We start from the raw sequence: 6,000 nt of genomic DNA, 5'->3' as shown, positions 1-6,000 counted from the left end.
CGTCGAGCGGGCGTCCGACTATCGTCGACCGTGCGTCGAATGCCGCTAAGCACTCGCACCATGCCGCTAAGCATTCGCGAGCCACCCCATTGGCAATAGCGACCCGCCATAACTCTTTCTTCCTTATTATGTACTTATCATTCTTTATATATTTTTTGTTTTTCAAAACTTCCGGAATCAATCGCTTCAACCGTCTTGTTTTCCGGTTTTCGTCACAGGTCCTCCGACTCGGTGTCTACAGTTGCCCCTACTTTGCTATTTTGACAGTGATGTGTGTGTTTTCAAAAAGTTTTTTGCTAACGCACGCATGCAATGTAAAACATATAAAAAGTAAAAGACACGTAAAGAGTAGGAGGGAGAATACCTGACCTTCGCGCTGCACGCTCTGGTATTGTTTGTCGATTCTTTCCAGCCTTGCCTCTGAATCGGCCATCGGTGGATGTTTTTCTCTCGGAATCTAGCGTACGTTGACTATGGGTAAGAATGGCTCAAAAGCAACCTCGGTCGTGGACCGTAGGTAAGATGGCTAAAAAGCTACCTCGGTCGTGAACCGTAGGTAAGATGGCTAAAAAGCTACCTCGGTCGTGAACCGTAGGTAAGATGGCTAAAAAGCTACCTCGGTCGTGAACCGTAGGTAAGATGGCTAAAAAGCTACCTCGGTCGTGAACCGTAGGTAAGATGGCTAAAAAGCTACCTCGGTCGTGAACCGTAGGTAAGATGGCTAAAGAGCTACCTCGGTCGTGAACCGTAGGTAAGATGGCTAAAGAGCTACCTCGGTCGTGAACCGTAGGTAAGATGGCTAAAAAGCTACCTCGGTCGTGAACCGTAGGTAAGATGGCTAAAAAGCTACCTCGGTCGTGAACCGTAGGTAAGATGGCTAAAAAGCTACCTCGGTCGTGAACCATAGGTAAGATGGCTAAAAAGCTACCTCGGTCGTGAACCGTAGGTAAGATGGCTGAAAAGCTACCTCGGTCGTGAACCGTAGGTAAGATGGCTAAAAAACTACCTCGATCGTGAACCGTAGGTAAGATGGCTAACACGCCCCGCTGCCGGGCGCACACGCCCCGTGGCCGACGAGAGCGCGCTCCGCGCCACCGGGCCCGTGCATCGCTCGGACGTTGAGCGCGCGCCACTTGTGGTTGGATGCGTGCATCCGACGGACGTCGAGCGCACGCCCCGCGTCATCGAGCGGGCGTCCGACTGTTGTCGACCGCGCGTCGGATGCTGCTAAGCGCTCGCACCATGCCGCTAAGCATTCGCGAGCCACCCCACTGGCAACAGCGACCCGCCATAACTCTTTCTTCCTTATTATGTACTTATCATTCTTTATATATTTTTTGTTTTTCAAAACTTTCGGAATCAATCGCTTCAACCGTCTTGTTTTCAGGTTTTCATCACAGGTCCTCCGACTCGGTGTCTACAGCTGCCGGGGTACAATAGCAGTTAGCTCCTAATGCAATGGCATTCAGTGGGTTTGGAACACAAGTTGAGGAAGCTACTGGACCGCCAACACAACATGCGAGTATGGGAGCCGCAAGGAAAGGGAAAACAGTCGTTCGCAATTGCACACGGGGAAAGGAAAATGGTGGTAAGTTTGCACAAAGCAATATGAACAGGTTTGCTAGCTTGATTGTTGAAGATATGGATGTGGAATTGGGAGGAACCAGGGATATAGAAAGCTCGGGAATGATGCCAGGAAGAGGTAAAAGAACCCGATTAGAACCCGATGGCCGCTCTATCCTAGGCATGATGGATGAGAATAGAACACCATTGAAAGCTCCGGCACTTAAAAGGAATGATAGACTCAATCAGCTGCTATGACATCGATCAGCTAAAGAGCTAACAAAGGGTGCGAATGAGGGGGTATTACCACCCCAGGCCTAGTGTTCTGAAATTCCAAGGGGTGCGTAGTTCCTGCTGTTGAATTTGATTATGAAGATTACAATATGGAACTGCTTCGGTGCCGTGGCACAGCTTTTCAGCGCTCGCTAAGGCATATGGTTCGTATTCATCGTCCTACTATTCTTTGCCTCTTGGAAACAAAAATCCCAGGTACTCGAGCTTTGGAGATTGGAAAACATGTTAACTTATAGAATGTCGAATTAGTGGAAGCTGATGGTTATAGTGGAGGAGTTTGGTTATTATGGGATGAGAATCTCGTGAAAATTGACGTGATAATGAAGAATATCCAATTCATCCATTGCAAAGTGACTTTCACGAGTGGCGTCTGGCGGAATAGCTCCTTTTTATTCACTGCCGTTTACGTTAGACCACATATGCACTTTAAGAGAACTTTCTTCGCTGATATGAAGCAGTTAGGGGAAAGTGTTGATAGTCCATGGCTAATTTGTGGGGATTTCAATTGTATTCGTTCAATGGAGGAAAAGCAAAGAGGCTCGGCTAGAACTCTTGATAGGTGCGTGTAGACACCGAGTCGGAGGACCTGTGACGAAAACCCATAACAAGACGGTTGAAACGGTTGGTTCCGATAAGTTAAAAAAAATAATAATAAAATAAAAATCACGAGGGGGGTCCGTAGGAGTTGCGAGTGCTCAGCGACGTTGGGCGAGCGCCTAGCGGCAGCCGGCGCGCGTCCGACGGCAGTGGGACGCGCGCCCAGTAGCACGCCCCGCGGCAGCTGGGCGCGTACGCCCAACATCCGTTGGGCGGACGCCCAACGGCGCTGGGCGAATGCCCAACGTCTGTTGGGCGCGCGACCAACAGAAGTTGGGCGTTCGCCCAACTGATGTTGGGCGTCCGCCCAACAGAGGTTGGACGTCCACCCAACCATTTTGGGCGTAGCCCGACGCTCAAAATATTTTGGGATCCGTGCCTATAAAAGGCACGGATCCCCATGCAAAAAAAGGGGGGGAGGATTTTTGGAGCTTCTCACTCTAAAACATTTTTTAGAGAGAGAAAGTTATTTTTTTGGGAAAAAACATTTTTTTTCCTAAAAAATCCGAATTTCCTAAAAGTTAAAATTTTACTAAAAACACCGAAAAACACAAAAATCGGTAACTCGTGGAATCAACCGACTTCAGGTGTCAATACCGATCTTGAGGTATTATCCGAGGACTAGACTCGTTTTATTTATTTCCTTTATTTATTCATTTTATTTGTTTTATTTATTTAGGTGATAGTTTTATTTATTTAGCTAGTTATTTATTTATCACGTTTTATTTAACATTCCGTATTTATTTAATTTTTCGTCTCGTATTAAATAAACGCTTGGATTTGTTTTGAAATAAAAACCTCGTTTAACATCCCAATACGAACCGTGATTCGATCCAAAGGTAGTTCGAGATTAAAAAACGTTGTAATTATAAGTTTTGGAAAATATTTCTAAATAACGTTTTAAAAGAAAACATCGTTTTAGGAGTCTCCGTTATAGACTATGATCCAATTTGGGTAGTTCGGAGGTCCAAAACGATAGAATAGATCTAATCTAAAGCGTTTGAACAAATCTGGAAAGTATAGGGACTGCTGTTGATATTCTGCCTTTTCTGTCACTAACAGCAGATTAGCGACGGATTTTCTGTCGGTAATCGGCTGGAATCCGAAAATCCCTCTTTTAACCCTCTTTTCTCAACTTTTTGATATTTCTACTTGTATATATATATGTATATAACTATGTAATATATTACTTTTGAGTCCTATAACTATTAATTACGTATTATGTATCTATATATTTCATATTTGGAACTTAATTCATTTTGATTTGGTTTTGTAAAATATTATATTTGTATATATATATATATATAGCTTTTTGGCTCATTTAAAGTTATATTAGCTATTATTTAGGGTGGAAGTTATTTTCCATATGTTTATTACTTAAAACCATTTGGAATTAAATGTTATTCTTCATATTTATGAACTTTGTTCATTTTTTTTTACATGTCTTGAATTAGAATAAAAATGTATTATATTTAGTAGTTTTCACTTTCTTTATTATATCGTATAGTATCTTTTACTTGTTTTTATATATGGATATATCCTTATTTTTAAATAAAAATGTATATATATATATATATATGTATTTTCACTCTATTTTCGTATATATGTATATATTTCAAATATATTTGGTTGGGTGAATTTGGCCTTGATTTGTTAATTGTGGTGATTATGAAAATTAAAGAGAGTGAAATTGGGAAAAATAAGCTACAAAAGGACTTCAATTTAATTGTGTAAATTAAAGGCATTTAGAGACTTTCAAAACGTAAATAAGAGTTTTTGACTTCTTTTTGGTTCCGAGTGGTTTTCCAAAACGTCACGTTTTAAAACCTTAATCCGTTCCAACGGCGGATTAAGCGAACCTTGTAATTAAAATCGTTTTCTATTTGTAAATAATAGAGTTTCGAATCGTTTTCTTGTCTAAATGATTTTGTACAAAAATAAATGAACTTGTATGTTTAATCACGTTTTTTGTTAAACCTTCTTATCTCACGTTTTCAAGCGCTCGAGTCGTTCCAATGGCGATTCGAGTCGATGTCATGTAAATTAACGGGGTTTTGAAACGTACCTAAATCGTTCCAACGACGATTAAGGTACGAACCATGTAAATAAACTCGTTTTTGGGAATGAGATTAGCTTAGAGTTAGTGTATAGCCTAAAGCATAACATCATACTGTGAATAAATCAATTCTTTCTTCTTCCCCTCTCTCTCCTATGTATTTTAAATTTATGCAAAATGGGTGATTCTTTACTAAAATGGCTTTAATAACATGCTCAAAACGGTTTTCAAAGCGAGAAAGAAAAGGTTTCAAATGAATTTTAAACTTAAAGGAATATGCGATTAGTCCGTTAGCGCCTAACATGCTAAGTAGGAGGCCGGTGGTTCATAACCGGGCGATGTCGGGGTGCCTAGTAGCCTTTCTCCGGAAAGGAACTAGCCTTCTCGGCTCGTACCTATGTTTCCCAAACCCTCACCGGTCTCCCGCAAGGGATCGGTGTTCATTTCCCATTCGTGGGTGGCGACTCTTCCATACTCAAGGCTCCGGTCCTACCGAGCAGCTTGATTCCGCGATTGGTTGCTTTCGGCGCCAATCACAGCATCTGTCGTCAACGATGTCCACCCCCCGGTCCGCCCGGGCGAGGCCGCGGCACCTACAGTGCGCGCCTTTTGCAGATTGGATTAATCAGTTGAGCTTAGTGGATTTGGGTTTTATGGGACCTCGCTTCATTTGGTATTGGGGATCTTCACCTCACACAAGGGTAGCATGCAGATTAGACAGGGGCATGTGCTCAATGGATTGGAGGATTAAATTTTTGAAAGCAGTGGTAAAACATCTCCAATGGCATCAATCGGATTATGTTCCGATCCTAATCGAGTTCATGAGCGAAGGGAGGAAACCAAAGGTTTCGTTCAGATTCATCACCGCTTAGCTTGAAGACGAATCTATCCGGCATCGGGTGAAGGAGGGTTGGCAACATTCAGACTCGTTAAGGACTACAATAAAAGGCTTCACGGAGAAACTGACTTGTTGGAATCAGAGAGAATTCGAGAACATTTTTGGAAGGAAAAACCGTCTTTATGCCAGGTTAGGTGGAGTTCAGAGGACTTTGGCAAGAAACTATAGTAGGGGTTTGTTACATCTCGAGAGGCGTCTAACCGTGGAACTGACCAGGACACTTGCACAAGAGGAGCTTTACTGGCAACAGAAGTCGTGTGTCCAATGGCTTCGAGAAGGTGATCGTATTTTCACACCTCAACGATCATCCGAATTAGAAGAAATAAAATTGCAGGCTTGCAGGACAAGGATGGGATCTGGATTTGGAATACGGATCAGCTCAGAAGCATGGCAACAGAGTATTTTAAAAACTTATATCATGAAGACATGCCTACCCGGATTCAGCTGAATACCAGGCATAAGTTCCCCACGATTAGCGATGCGGATTTGGAGGACCTGGGGAGGCGGTACTGTGCCGATGAAGTTAGAGATACGGTCAGATCCATAACACCCTGGAAAGCACCGGGTCTAGATGGGCTCCAAACGGGCTTCT

Source organism: Euphorbia lathyris, chromosome 3, assembly GCF_963576675.1.
Source record: "Euphorbia lathyris chromosome 3, ddEupLath1.1, whole genome shotgun sequence".
In the NCBI taxonomy this organism is placed as follows: domain Eukaryota; kingdom Viridiplantae; phylum Streptophyta; class Magnoliopsida; order Malpighiales; family Euphorbiaceae; genus Euphorbia; species Euphorbia lathyris.
Note: the sequence above shows the minus strand (reverse complement) of the source record.